Consider the following 16,449-nt stretch of genomic DNA (forward strand, 5'->3'; position numbering starts at 1 on the left):
ATATAAATTTGATGATCATCAGCTATATATTACATGATCGTTTGCCTATATTTGAAAATGGATTGAGTGAGCCCAGTACTTTATTTGGGAATAAATTTGCGGGGAAATTGGTTTTAGATGTAACACAATAAAAATATTCAAAAAAAATATAATTAACTTTTTACTTTTTCAATAGTAAAAGATTAAAATACATTTTATTTCATACCATGAGACTAACATTAAATAAAATGTATTTTAATCTTTTATATAGGAATGAAAATAAGAAGTTCATCATATTTTTTTAAATATTATAATCTTATTGCACGTTATCTCAATTTTCCTCAAGTTTTTTTATAATAAATAGTAAACAACTATTCGGAACAAATATTCATGCTTTGTTTAGAGAGTAACTTTTGAGAAGTGAAAAAGGTATTCTAAACTCAATTTTTTTAAAAGAGTTTAGGGCTAAAAAAAACAAAGAACTTAATATAAAAGTCAAAAAAATATTACTTTTTATTAAAGCTCCATGTTTATTTAAACAAAAAATTATTTTATATTTAATTGAACTTTTATAATACTAATAGAATCTTTTGAAGGTTACAATTTTGAATAGCAAATATATAACAAATAGCTGTTCATAAGAGATTTGACATTTTAATTTTCAAGAGAGATCAAAAACTAAGTAGAATACTCTAATAATTTTATTATGCTTCAAAAATTGTAAATTAGTTAATTCAAGATAGCTATTTTATATACCTATTAGAGCATAAAAATCCTTTTTCTTTTAAAATTTTGATCCACTTTTGCATATCACATGTGTATAGTTAGGGATGGTAATAGGAGGGGTTCAAGATATGTCATTCCCTTCTTGACCCATCCAAATTATTTAGATATAATCCCATCCTGCCTATAAAAAAAATGGGGAAAAAAAAAATCAATGGGATAAGAAGGGTTGGGGCAAGTATGAAAATTTTAGTTGCCTTAATTGCCTCATCCCACTTAATTTTACTTATTTTTTAAATCTTAAGTCACATTAAAAGTAAATATCATTTACAAAATAAATAAATCTTATAATTTACTTTTATGGAAAGTAAATTTTTGTATTTTATATGTTAAAAAAAGAAGAAAAACAAAAAAATAAAAATAAAATAGTTTTTATTCAATTATGTATGTAATCAAAAGGCAACCCTTTTATTTAATTAAGGGGGTTGGGTAGAATAAGTTAACACTTGAACCCGACTCATATTGAAAAAAAAAATGTGAAATTTTCTTATAAGCCTTCAATTCTCATGCTTATGTGGAACAGTTAATTACCTTGATTCTGAGGAGTATCACCTCTTCTTTCTTGAGGGTCCTCTATATTAGCCTTATTTGTCTCCATATACTTCCTAGATGTTGGCAAATTCTCTCTATATATTGCTGAAATTGTAAAATGGATTGGTCATGACAACATTCATGATCATGAACAACGAGATGAAAATGTGAGACATGCAATATGACATGGTAACAAATAAATGCCTTTATGTGGGTTGAAACATTCAATAGCTTCGTTATTGTAGACCTAACAATCATGAAAATCTCAATCCACTTGCGGAGATAAGCACATGATTCCTTGTTATGCTATGAAAACTTTAAATATATTTGGTTCTAAAAAAGAATTAAGGAAAGGAAACTATATATATATAGAAAATAGGAAATAAAGTGAATATCATTAAAAAATAATTAAAATTTTATATCCTTTCAAATTATTTAATCTTTATACTGAAGAGAAAAAAAAATCAGTGAAATGAGTTTGGAAAGAAAATTATGGTTGGATGCCAAGAAAATTGCATAGAAAATGTATTTTGGAGAGAAAAATCTAATCTACTCCCCTGCAACTAATAGTTCAACTAAAAGTATATGATAACTCCTAGAAAAGATATGATTTATTTTCACAATAGTAGATTGTAGAATAGTGGAAGATCAATGCTCGGTTTTCCAAAAATATGACTACTTTTTTAAGACATGGTTTTCTCTTTTTCATTTTTCTTTTTTTCTCAAAAAAGAAAAAAAAAAACATCATAATAAATTTTTAGGAAAATTAGGTGCTAATTTTTAGGAAACGTGTAAGAAAGAAAGCTTACACATAAGAATATGAATATAACTAAGAGAATATATATATTTTTTCTCTTTATATATCTTTTTTCTTTATTCCTTTCCCATTTTGGTACTTTGCTTGACATGGTTCAAATGAAAAAACTTGATTTTCACATTTTGGACTTTATTCCAAGGTACAATATCATGTGGATATGCATTGGTCTACTTTTTGTTTTAAAAATTAAAAATACCAATAAATTGGATATAAAATATAAAAATTCCAAAGTACAATTCCTCTTATTTCTTGGGTCATGGATACCGGGGCAACCCACCATGTTTGTTGCACTCTAAGTTTATTCAAATCTACTTCTCCATCTTTTAATTCCAATGTCACTCTTCCTAATGGGGAATCCGTAGTCATTACCCGTATAGGATCCATAAAACTGTTTGATCATTTTGTGCTTGAGAATGTCTTATACGTTCCCCAATTTCGATTCAACCTGCTTTCATTGAGTGCCCTCACTCAGTCCCATAGATGTTTTGTTCAATTTGATTCTGAATCTTGTTTTATTCAAGACCATTTATAGGGGAAGATGATTGAGTTGGGTAAACGCAGGGGCAACCTTTACATTTTGGACCCAACCAACCTTTTTCCTATCTCAGGTGTTTGTAATAATGTCTCTAAGAAAGAACATGAAGTTTGGCATTCTCGTTTAGGAAATCCCTCTTATGTTAGACTTAATGTTCTGAAAAAATGTATTGCATTCTAAACAACTCATTAATGAAACACCTCATTGTTCAATTTGTTATTTAGCAAAGCAGAAATGTTTACCATTTCATAATTCTACTTCTGTGTTAATTTCAACTTTTGAATTGTTGCATTTAGATATTTTGGGTGCTTTCCATTTACCAACCCATGATGGGTTTTGTTATTTCCTTACCATTCTGGATGATTTTACTTGTTTAACTTGGGAGTATTTGTTGAAAGCTATGATAGACATTTAATTAATAATCTAAACATGCCATAAAAACCATTAAATAACAATTAGATCATAAACGGAATTCTAGATTGATCGGAAAACATACCTCCCGCCATTGTCATTCTACAGTTTTGCTATTTTCGGGTTTCAGGTGCTTCTAAACCTTCACAATTTCCAGTTTTGAAAACTGAAAAGAGATTGCAAGCTTAGGGTACCGTCCCGTTAGTGTTCTGCCTCGTTTTAAAAGACTCTCTCCATCACTGAGTCTACCTGGAACGTGCACAGAACATGGGGTAGTGATGCGAACGTGGTTTGGAGCATGAATCCTCGTTCCTAAGTTGATGGAATGATGTGGACCACATTCCGAATCACATCTTCGATTTATTACCGAAGATGCAGGAGAAATAAAATCCCAACATTCTCCCACTTGGTCCATATATTCCATTATTCATCATAGCAAGAAACAAAACATATGAATCATGGCGATAGGTCCTCTAATATCGAGTATTATCTTCCATGTATCACAATGCATCATATTTCTTAAACACTAGCCCATATGGCTTAATGAATAAACCTTATGTTTATTCTAAGTCCAAACATTAATGATATTTCTCAATAAATGAATAAAAGTGTACACAAAGAAAATCAAATACGAGAAAACATACAAATAGAGTTTCATTGAAAATAACATTCGTTCTTACAACGAAAATCACACAAAGGAACCAAGTCCCAATCTATCTACATGATCCTTAAATTTCAACGGTGGCATGCCTTAGTCAAAGGATCAGCAATCATCAATTCAGTGCTAACGTGTTCAATAACCACTGTTTTCTCTTTAACACGTTCTCTTAGGGCTAAATACTTGATGTCGATGTGCTTGTTTTGACCGCTACTTTTATTGTTCTTAGCCATAAAAATTGCAGCTGAATTGTCACAATATATTTTCAATGGCCTAGAAATTGAATCCACAACTCTAAGCCTAGAAATGAAACTCTTTAACCATACACCATGCGAGGTAGCCTCAAAACAAGACACGAACTCAGCCTCCATAGTGGAAGTTGCAATCAAAGTTTGCTTTGCACTTCTCCAAGAAACAGCTCCATCGGCTAGCATAAAGACATATCTTGAAGTTGATTTTCATGAATCAATGCAGCCAGCGTAGTCCGAATTAGAGTAGCCAATCACTTTCAAATTATCAGTCCGTCTATACATAAGCATGTAGTCTTTGGTCCCTTGAAGGTATCTCATCACCTTCTTTGCAGTTTTCTAGTGGTCCATACCTGGATTACTCTACTATCTCCCTAACATCCCAACAGCAAATGCAATGTCAGGTCTTGTGCAGACCTGAACATACATCAAGCTTCCAACAGCAGAAGCATAAGGAATGTTCTTCATTTGTTCCCACTCAAGATCATTCTTCGGGCACTAGTCCAAATTGAACTTATCGCCCTTCACAATGGGAGCTATACTTGGTGAACAATCTTTCATCCGAAATCTTTCTATAACCTTGTTGATATAGGTCTCTTGAGACAAACCTAAAAGGCCTCGAAATCTGTCTCTCTGTATCTTAATGCCAATGACATAAGTCGCATCACCCATATCCTTCATATCAAAGTTTTCAGATAGAAACTGTTTCACCTCATGTAGCAAACCTTTATTATTGGTTGCAACTAAAATGTCATCCACATACAGAACAAGGAAACATATCTTACTCCCACTGACTTTCTGATATATAGATTGATCCATAATGTTCTCCACGAAACCAAATGAAGAGATAACATCATGAAACTTCAAATACCACTGACGGGATGCTTGTTTCAATCCATATATGGATTTCTTAAGCTTGCATACCAAATGCTAACCACCACTAGAAGAAAATCCTTCTGATTGTTTCATGTAAACCTCTTCCTCTAGATTTCCATTGAGAAATGTCGTTTTCACATCCATTTGTTGCAACTCTAAGTCAAAATGTGCAACTAATGTCATAATGACATGAAGAGAATCTTTCTTAGATACAGGAGAAAAAGTCTCCTTGTAGTCAATTCCTTCATTTTGAGTGAATCCTTTAGCAACGAGTCTCGCTTTATATCTTTCAATGTTGCCCAATGAATCTTTCTTTGTCTTGAAGACCCATTTACATCCAATGGCTTTTGCACCATCAAGCAACTCATCAAGATTCCAAACTCCATTAGATGCCATAGAATTCATCTCATCTTTCATAGCATCATACCATAAATTAGACTCTTTGCAACTTATGGCTTGTGAAAACGTTTCAGGATCATTTTTGGCTCCAATGTCATAGTCCAATTCTTGCAAATACACAACATAATCACTAGGTATTTTTGGTTTTCTCACTCTTGTAGATCTCCTTAATATTGAATCAACATTTTCCTGAGGATCACGTTGCTCAACGGGTTGTTCAACAATTTATGGCGAATCTTGAACAACTTGATCTATTGGATTGTCATTCGCAATTTGTGGAGCTTCAATGATTGGTTGTTTATCACCCGTTTGAACTTGAGGGGCGTTCTGAATGACAATCAATCTATCACTTGAAGTGGATGGTTGAGCATCTATATGATCTTTTTCAGAAACAATGTCCTGAAATCGATCGCTCCCATTAATCAAGTCATTCTCAAGAAACTTAGCATTTCTTGACTCCACAATTCTAGTGTTGTGAGATGGACAATAAAATCTATACCCTTTAGACCTTTCGGCATATCCAATGAAATACACACTAATGGTCCTTGGGTCTAGTTTCTTCTGTTGTGGGTTGTAAACTCTTACTTCAGACGAGCATCCCTAAACGCGTATATGTCGCAAACTCGGTTTGCAACCTTTCCATAATTCAAATGGCGTATTGGGGACAACCCTTGTTGGAACTCGGTTCAATATATACACTGTCGTTTTAAGAGCTTCAATCCACAAGGATTCAGGAAGCTTGGAGTTACTACGCATACTCCTAACCATGTCGATTAATGTTCGGTTTCTTCTTTCAGCCACACCGTTCTGGTCTGGGGAACCAGGCATGGTGTATTGAGCAACTATCTTATACTCTTAAAGAAACTTCACAAAGGGACTAGGTGCTTGTCCATCCTCGATGTATCTACCATAATATTCTCCACCTCTATCCATTCTCACAATCTTTATTTGTTTTCCGCATTGTTTTTCTACTTCAACCTTAAAAACTTTAAAGGCACCCAATGCTTCATTCTTGTTATGAAGCAAGTAGATATACATGTATCGTGAGTAATCATCTATGAAAGAGATGAAGTATTTCTGACCATACGCATCCATGTCTGGACAACAAATATCAGAATGTATGATCTCTAATATGTCTGTGCTCCTCTTGGCACTCTTCTTAGACTTGTTGGTCTGCTTTCCCTTAATGTAGTCCACACGAGTGTGAAAATTAGTAAAATCTAAAGAACTAAGTACTCCATCATTTACTAATCTCTTAATTCTCTGTATGGAGATATGTCCCAATCTCCGATGCCATAACATAGAGGAATCTTCATTCATAACACATCATTTTGTACCAAGTGAACATGCATAGTATTATTAGTGGTATCATTTTGCAAATTGATAGAGAAAAGACCATTAGACAATGTACCATTTCCAACAAGATTAGATTTATAAAACAAACTGAAAGATGTCTCATAAAAACTAAAGGAATAACCCAAAGGTACAATTCTTGAAACTGAAATCAAATTCCTAGAGAAACTTGGAACATAAAATGTCTTTTCTAAATTTAAAATAAAACCACTACTTAAAACTAAATTGCATGTTCCAACAGCCTCCACATGTAAACGCATCTTGTTTCCTGAATAAATGCATTGCTCACTTGGCATTGGCTTCCTTAGATTTTGCATACCCTGCAAGGTATTCGAAACATGGATTGTAGAACCAGAACCAATCCACCATGTGTTATAAATAACATCAACCATATTTGATTCATAACAAACAAATGAAATTGGTTTACTTTTCTTCTCAAGCCATTTCTGGAATTTGGTGCAACCCTTTTTCATGTGCCCCTTCTTCTTGTAGAAGAAGCACCTATTAACCTTCTTGATTCCACCTTGGGGCAGTATTTTACCTTTCCCTTTCTTTTTGGCCTGATTTTGATCATTTCCTTCCATTTTCATTAATGCATTATCACCCAATTCCATTTTCAACCTTCCCTCTTCTTGAACACACATGGTCCGAAGCTCATTAATTGACCACTTATCTTTGTGTGTGTTGTAGGAGATTTTGAAGGGTCCATATTGTTGTGGAAGAGTGTTTAAAATGAAGTGCACAAGGAAGGAGTCAGACATTTCAACCTCAAGTGTTTTCAATTGTGCCATAATATCCCTCATTTGCATTATGTGCTCTCACACACCACTCATTGGTGAGCCTTAAAGATGAAAACTTCATTATCAGGGTGCTGGCAAGTGCCTTATCTGAAGTCACAAATTGTTCATCAATAGCCTTCAATAATGTCTTGACATTGTCATGCTGATCCACAAAACCACGAATACCATCAAAGATTTTGGTCTTTATGAACATCAGATTAAGGCGATTTGATCGCTCCCATTGTTCATAAAGAGCCTTTTCTGCTGTAGTGTTGGTGTCAATAATGGTTGGCTTGTCTTTCCTGATAGCATAATCAATGTCCATGCACCCCAAATGAAGGAGAATTCTCTCCTTCCAAACCTTATAGTTATCACCTTTCAATTCGGGAATGTCACATTTTATATTAGAGAAATTCTCAGGTTGCATGACTGCACAAAAATTAAACATACTTGCTTATAATTCAAATTTGAGACTAATGAACAAATATCATGTTTTACCAATGTAACTCATGTTCAAAAATTATGAATCTAGTGACATAAAACTTGTCTGTGAGCTAAAGTTCTGATTCAATTAGATCCATGTAAAACCTTATGATAAAACTAGCAAATTATGTTTCATTTCCTAATTCCTGTGGGTAATTAAGAAATATAATTTGATATTCCACCCTAATTAATTATACAAATTTAATAAAACATTCCTGTGGGATAAAATTTTATTATATCAAATATAATTAATTACCCATAATGTCATTTTCCTATATGTGATCCTAAAACAATTAATATATAATTTTGCATAATTAAAGATGTTGTGACTACTCCTTAATTAAATAAAATTATATGGATCACTTGACATTTAATTAATTCACAAGAAAACTTATATAAATTGCATGAAGCCATAAGCAATTTTTACACAAAACTCAATATCAATGTGAAAATTTTCTGAAATTGTATAAATTATAAGCACATTAATATATAAAATTAAAACCATAAAAGCCTTTAAGAATAAATTTAATGTGCAAATTATCTAATGTAATGTTGTATGCACAATAAACCATTAAAAATAAAAATATGCATTCAACTAGCAAAAATAAATAATCTATCACATAAAATATCCATAAATTAACATATTTTAAAAAACACTAAATTTTATGATTTTTTATCTATTATTATTACAATTCACTAAATCCAGATGATTATAAAAAAAAAAAAGTTTATAGGCTACTGCCAGGAGGACTCGAACCTGTGCAATGAATGAATGAGGACAAGACTATGACCAACTAGGCTACTACCCCTTTTCTGATTACTTGTTTACCTATTTAAATCTTATTGACAGTCAAAACGATAAGCCCCTGTAGTTGTCCCTTGCCTTCAGCCGGGTCTGTTTGACCCATCTGCAACCCGAAATGAAACCCGACTGTTTCCAGGTATTCCAGACACCAAAATGATGATTAAAAACACCGAAATGTTAGAAATCTCATCTCCTAATGATTTCTAACAATATTTTTCATCAAAAACTTTTAAAACCAAAAACTCAAAAATACCAAAACTCACTTGATTGAAAAATGCAGATTGTAAAATGAACAAGGCAAAGGCATACAAGGCTCTAATACCAACTGATGGACATTTAATTAATAATCTAAACATGCCATAAAAACCATTAAATGACAATTAGATCATAAATGGAATTATAGACTGATCGGAAAACATACCTCCCGCCATTGCCATTCTACAGGTTAAAATGGGTTTTGCTATTTTCGGGTTTCAGGTGCTTCTAAACTTTCACAATCTCCACTTAGATGGTGTTTTGAAAACGAAAAAGAGATTGCAGGCTTAAGGTACCCTCCCGTTAGTGTTCTGCCTCGTTTTAAAAGACTCTCTCTGTCACTGAGTCTACCTGGAACATGCACAGAACATGGGGTAGTGATATGAACGTGGTTTGGAGCATGAATCCTCATTCCTAAATCGATGGAATGATGTGGACCACGTTCCGAATCACGTCTTTGGTTTATTACCGAAGATGCAGGAGAAATAAAATCCCAACAAGCTAAATCTGATGTTGCTAGCATTTTTCCTGCATTTTATAATCTTATCCACACACAATATGGTGTCAAAATCAAATCAGTTCGTAGTGATAATGCACTTGAATTAGCTTTCACACATTTCTTTCGTGACAAAGGAATAATGTCTTTCCATTCTTGTGTTGACACTTCTCAATAAAACTCTATTGTGAAACAAAAGCACCAGCATCTTTTGAATGTAGCCCGAGCTCTATTGTTTCAATCTCATATCCCATTAGCATATTAGGGTGATCGCATTTTAATTGTTGCATATCTCATAAACAGGATACTTTCCCCTGTCTTATCTAATAAAACCTCTTTTGAAGCTTTATATCATAAGGTTCCTTCCTATGGTCCTCTTCTTACTTTGGTTGCCTATGCTATGGATCTACACTCACTCTTCATCATGATAAGTTCTCTCCCAGGGCAATTCGGCTTCTGTTCCTTGGTTATCCTCCAGGTTATAAAGGCTACAAACTATTAAACCTTAATACTAATGTAATTTATATTAGCAGGGATGTAGTCTTTCATGAAGCTTTGTTTTCTTTCAAACAAATAACCAGGAACCTTATATTTATGAGTTGTTTTCTAACAATGTTCTTCCTTCTGCACATAGGATCACATTTTCTTCACCTTTCCCTTTGGTCAATGATTCAGCTCCTACTTCTCTGAAGCAAAATCCTGTTACTGTTCCTTCTCGTCCTTCCCAAGTCACAAAGCCACCCTCCTATCTCTGAGATTACCACTGCTATGCCAATGTTTCACAACCCACTTCTATTTTGTATCCTCTTTCCAATGTGCTTTGTTATGATAAAATCTCATCTTATCATTGTGCCTTGGTTCATGCTATCTCTTCACATGTTGAACCTGCTTCTTTCACCCAAGCTATGGAAATTCCAAAGTGGCAGCAAGCTATGCAGACAAAACTACAAGCTCTTAAGGCGAATGATACATAGTCCTTAACCACCCTTCCTCCTGATAAACAAGCTGTGGGATGTAAATGGGTTTACAAATTAAAATTTTGATATGATGGTACACTTGAGCATCATAAAGCACGCTTACTTACAAAATGATATAATCAACAAGAAGGTGTGGATTATGTAGATACATTTTCCCCAGTGGCTAAATTGGTAACAATTAAACTTTTGTTGGCTTTAGCAGCTATTCATGGGTGGCATCTCATCCAATTGGATGTTAACAACACTTTTCTTCATGGTGATTTAACTGAAGAGGTTTAGATGTGCTTACCTCAAGGATATCACCGTGAGGAGGAGACTTCTCCTCCTAACACTGTTTACAGGTTGCACAAGTCGATTTATGGCCTCAAACAAACTTCAAGACAATGATTTGCCAAGTTTTCGAGTGTGCTATTGAAGAAAGGTTTCACTTAGTCATCCTCAAATCATTCATTGGAAAGCTTTTATATTGACAATTACATGGCCAGACTTGTCATATGCAGTGAATCGGCTTAGTTAGTATTATGTAAATCCAAGGACAACTCACCTTCAAGCAATACATTTGTTTTACAATATATCAAATGAACTGTAGGGCAGGGTCTCTATTTCTCTTCTTCTTCAACAGTTCAGCTAAATGCTTTTGCGGATTCATATTGGGTTGCGTACAAAGAAACGAGGAGATCAACTAATGGTTTTTGTGTATTTCTTAGAGAGACTGATTTCATGGAAATCAAAGAAGCAAAGCATTGTATAAGCAGAGTATCAAGCAATGACTAATGTTACTTGTGTCCTAGTTTGATTAATTTCTCTTCTTCAAGATTTTTGAATTCAACACAAGTAGCCAGCAATGTTATTCTGTGATAATGAAGTAGCACTTCATATAGCTATAGGCAATTCATAATGCATATAGAATGTAACTTATGCCATACTTACCTCCAGCCATTGTTGGGTTGCAAGTCTTTGGTTTCCAAAGCTCTATCTCTCCTTATGGATGGTGTAATTTCTGAAGATTTTCAGCAACATGAGAGAGGAGCTCGGGACCAAGACCGATATTTTAAAATACAAAGAAAACGTGGCTTCCCATCAAAGCCACGTTTCTTTGATTTGCCACACGATGAGCAGTTGAGATAACTTATGCCATACTTACCTCCAGCCATTGTTGGGTTGAAAGTCTTTGGTTTCCAAAGCTCTATCTCTCCTTATGGATGGTGTAATTTCTTAAGATTTTCAGCAGCATGAGAGAGGAGCTCGGGACCAAGACCGATATTTTAAAATACAAAGAAAACGTGGCTTCCCATCAAAGCCACGTTTCTCTGATTTGCCACACGATGAGCAGTTGAGAGAAATGTGCTCCTTAACAGCAGCTACATGATGAAGGACGTGGCCAAGTGTTAGACCACTTCAAGGCAACGGAACGTGGGTGATTTGATAACATTCTCCCACTTGGTCCACACTTTTAACCTCATGTCCTATCTTAGATCATCATTTTTCCGCATTAAGTAACAAATATATGAATCATGGCGATAAATCCTCTATATAACGAGTGTTATCTTCCATGTATTACAATGTATTCATTTCTTAACATTTTACTTTATGTGGCAATATTACTTAATGAATAAACCCTATGTTCATTCTTGGTCCAATGAAGTTGAATTTTCTCAAAATTAAATAAAGGTGCACATCAATATGAGAAAACATCATAATAAGAGTTTGTACAATAAAAACTACATAAGGGAACTAAGTCCCATGTTCATTACATGATCCTTGAATTTCAACGGTGGCATGCCCTTAGTCAAAGGATCAACGATCATCAATTCAGTGCTAATGTGCTCAATAACCACTTTCTTTTCTTTAACACGTTCTCTTATGGCTAGATACTTAATGTCGATGTGCTTGCTTTGACTTCCACTTTTATTGTTCTTTGCCATAAAGACTGCAACTGAATTGTCGCAATATATATTCAATGGCCTAGATATTGAATCCATAACTCTAAGCCCGAAAATGAAACTCTTAAGCCATACACCATGTGAAGTAGCCTCAAAACAAGATATGAACTCAGCTTCCATAGTAGAAGTAGCAGTCATGGTCTGCTTAACGCTCCTCTAAGATATAGCTCCACTGGCCAATATAAAAATGTATCCAGATGTTGATTTACGTGAATCAACACAACCAGCGAATTCTGAATCTGAGTAGCCAACTACCTCTAAATTGCTTGTTCGTTTGTACATAAGCTTGTAATCTTTGGTTCCTTGAAGATATCTCATCACTTCTTTACAGCTTTCCAGTGGTCTATACCTGGGTTACTCTGATATCGTCCTAACATTCCAACAGCAAATGCAATGTCAGGCCTTATGCAGACCTGAGCATACATCAGACTTCCAACTGCAAAAGCGTATGGAATGTTCTTCATTTGTTCCCTCTCAAGATCGTTTTTCGGGCATTGGTCCAGATTGAACCTATCACCCTTCACTATAGGAGAAACACTAGGTGAACAATTCTTCATCCGAAATCTCTCTAAAACTTTATTGATATAGGTTTCTTGAGACAAACCTAAGATACCTTTAAATCTGTCTCTATGGATCTTAATGCCAATGACATAAGATGCCTCACCTATATCCTTCATGTCGAAATTTTTAGAGAGGAATTGTTTCACCTCATGAAGTAAACCCTTATCATTGGTTGCAAGTAAGATGTCATCCACGTATAAAACAAGAAAACAAACTTTACTCCCACTGACCTTAAGGTATATGCATTGATCCATAACATTTTCAATAAAACCAAATGAAGAAATTATGTTATGGAATTTTAAATACCATTGGTGAGATGCTTGTTTCAAACCGTATATGGATTTCTTAAGCTTACAAACCAATTGCTCACCATCACTAGAGGGGAAACCTTCAGGTTGTTTCATGTAAACCTCCTCCTCTAGCTCTCCATTAAGAAATGTTGTTTTCACATTCATTTGTTGTAATTCCAAATCAAAGTGGGCTGCTAATGCCAATATAATGCGTAAGGAATCTTTCTTAGATACAGGAGAAAAGGTTTTCGTGTAATCGATTCCTTCTTTCTGAGTGAACCCCTTTGCAACAAGTCTGGCCTTGTATCTCTCAATGTTGCCTAATGAGTCTTTCTTTGTCTTAAAAACCCATTTACAACCAATGGTTTTTGCACCATTAGGCAACTCAACAAGGTCCCAAACATCGTTGCACTTCATGGAACTCATCTCATCCTTCATGGCATTGTACCACAATTCTGATTCTTTACAACTCATGGCTTGTGAAAATGATTCGGGATCATTTTCGGCTCCTATATTATAGTTAGATTCTTGTAGATACACTACATAATCACTAGGAATTGTTGACCTCTTAGTTCGAGCAGACCTTCTTAAGGTTGCACCAATATCTTCCGAGGAAGTATGAGGTTCAACTTGTTGTTCAGAAGTGTTAGGCAACTCCTGATCAACTTGGTCTACTGGAATATTGTCAACAACTTGTGGAAATTCAATGACTGGTTGAACTTCATTGATTGTTCGTTCAACACCCGTTTGTACTTAAGGGGTGTTATGAACAATAAACAATCTATCGCTTGAAGTGGAAGGTTGAGACTCTGTATGATCAATATCAGAAACTATGTTTCTAAATTGATCGCTCCCACTGACCAAGTCATATTCAAGAAATTTAGCATTTCTCGATTCCACAATCCTAGTGCTGTGAGATGGACAGTAAAATCTGTACCCCTTAGACTTTTCAGCATATCCAATGAAATACCCACTAATAGTCCTTGGGTCCAGTTTCTTCTTCTGTGGATTATAAATTCTCACTTCAGAAGAGCATCCCCAAACACACATATGTTGCAAACTCGGTTTCCAACCTTTCAATAACTCAAATGGCGTCTTTGGGACAACCTTGGTTGGAACTCGGTTTAATATATACACTGCTGTCTTAAGTGCTTCAGTCCACAAGAATTTAGGAAGTTTTGAGCTGCTAAGCATACTCCTCACCATGTCCAATAAAGTTCGGTTTCTTCTTTCTACTACACCATTTTGGTCTGGAGAACCAGGCATGGTGTATTGGGCAACAATCCCATGCTCTTGAAGGAACTTCGCAAATGGCCCAGGTGATTGTCCATCTTCCAAGTATCTACCATAATATTCTCCACCTCTATCTGATCTCACGATCTTAATTTGTTTACCATATTGTTTCTCTACTTCTGCCTTGAAGACTTTAAAGGCATCTAAAGCTTCATTTTTATTATGAAGTATGTAGAGATACATGTATCGTGAGAAATCATCTATGAAAGAGATGAAGTATTTCTGACCATGAGAGTCCATGTCAAGACTACATATATCAGTATGTATGATATCTAATATGGTGGAACTCCTAGTAGCACCTCTCTTTGACTTATTGGTCTACTTACCCTTAATGCAGTCCACACAAGTCTCAAAGTCAGTAAAATCTAGAGTACTAAGTACTCCATCATTCACCAATCTTTTGATTCTATCTATGGAGATATGACCTAATCTCCGGTGCCACAATGTAGAGGAATCCTCTTTTACAACACATCTCTTAATGCCAGTTTGGACATGTAATGAATTATGAGTGGTATCATTTTGTAAGAATATACAATAAAGACCATCAGACAAGATACCATTCCCAACACAATCAGATTTATAAATCAAACTGAAAGATGTTTCTGAAAAATGAAAGGAATATCCAAACGGTACAAGTCTAGAAACTGAAATCAAGTTTCGTGAGAAACTTGGTACATAAAAGGTCTTTTTCAATTCTAAAACAAAACCACTATTTAAAGTTAAATAACATATCCCTATTGCTTCCACATGCGAGCCCATCTTGTTTCCGGATAAGATGAATTGCTCACTTGTCACTGGCTTCCTTAGGTTTTGCATACCCTGCAAGGAATTTGAAATGTGGATTGTAGATCCCGAATCAATCCACCATGTGTTGGTGTTTACATTAACCATATTAGATTCATAACAAACAAATGAGGTAGGGTTACCTTTCTTCTCAAGCCAATTCTGAAATTTCAGACATTTCTTCTTCACGTGTCCTTTCTTTTTACAGAAAAAAACACTTTTCGTCTTTCTTAATGTCAGATTTATGAGGAATTTGTTACTTCCCTTTCTAACTAGCTTGAGATTTTCCTTTCTTTCCTTTGCTTTGCGTCACCAGCATGGCACTTTCTCCCTGTTCCATCATTAACCTTCCTTCCTCTTGAACACACATGGTCATCAATTCATTGATAGACCACTTATCCTTATGTGTGTTGTAAGAGATTTTGAAAGGTCCATACTGAGGTGGAAGAGTGTTAAGGATAAAGTGCACCAAGAAAGATTCAGACATTTCTACCTCGAGTTTCTTCAATTGAGCCACAATGTCCTTTATCTCCATGATATGTTCACGCACACCTTTTATAGCGGTGAGCTTCAAGGATGTGAACTTCATAATTAGGGTGCTTGCCAAGGCTTTATTTGAAGTGACGAATTGCTCGTCAATAGCCTTTAGCAATTCACGAACATTTTCATGTTGCTCGATTGAACCACGTGTACCAGCACTGATTTTTGTCTTAATATACATCACGCTAAGGCGATTAGATTTCTCCCAACGTTCGTACAATAAAATTTGTTCAGGTGTGCTAGTATCAGTGATCTTATGCGGTTCATCTTTCCTTATAGCATAATCTATGTCCATGCACCCTAATTGAAGAAGAATTCTCTCCTTCCATATCTTAAAGTTATCTCCTCTAAGTTCAGGAACCTCACAACGAATATCAGATATGCTAGGTAAAACTGCACAAAAGGATTACAAGCTTATTAAAAATTTGAGGCTTTAATATAAATTCATGCTTTACCAATGTAGAACATGCTTAAAATTGAATCTAATTTTATTAAAAATTGCCTGCGAGTTAAATCTTTAATTCAATCAGATTAATTATCTTTATGATAGACTTTATCAAACTATTTTATTGAATTATGAAATTTATTATGAATATAGTTTGATATTTTCTGTCTATAATCTTTATGATAAACCTATTAAATTAATTATTCCTA

This window comes from Vitis riparia, chromosome 15, assembly GCF_004353265.1.
Source record: "Vitis riparia cultivar Riparia Gloire de Montpellier isolate 1030 chromosome 15, EGFV_Vit.rip_1.0, whole genome shotgun sequence".
Taxonomy (NCBI): Eukaryota; Viridiplantae; Streptophyta; class Magnoliopsida; order Vitales; family Vitaceae; genus Vitis; species Vitis riparia.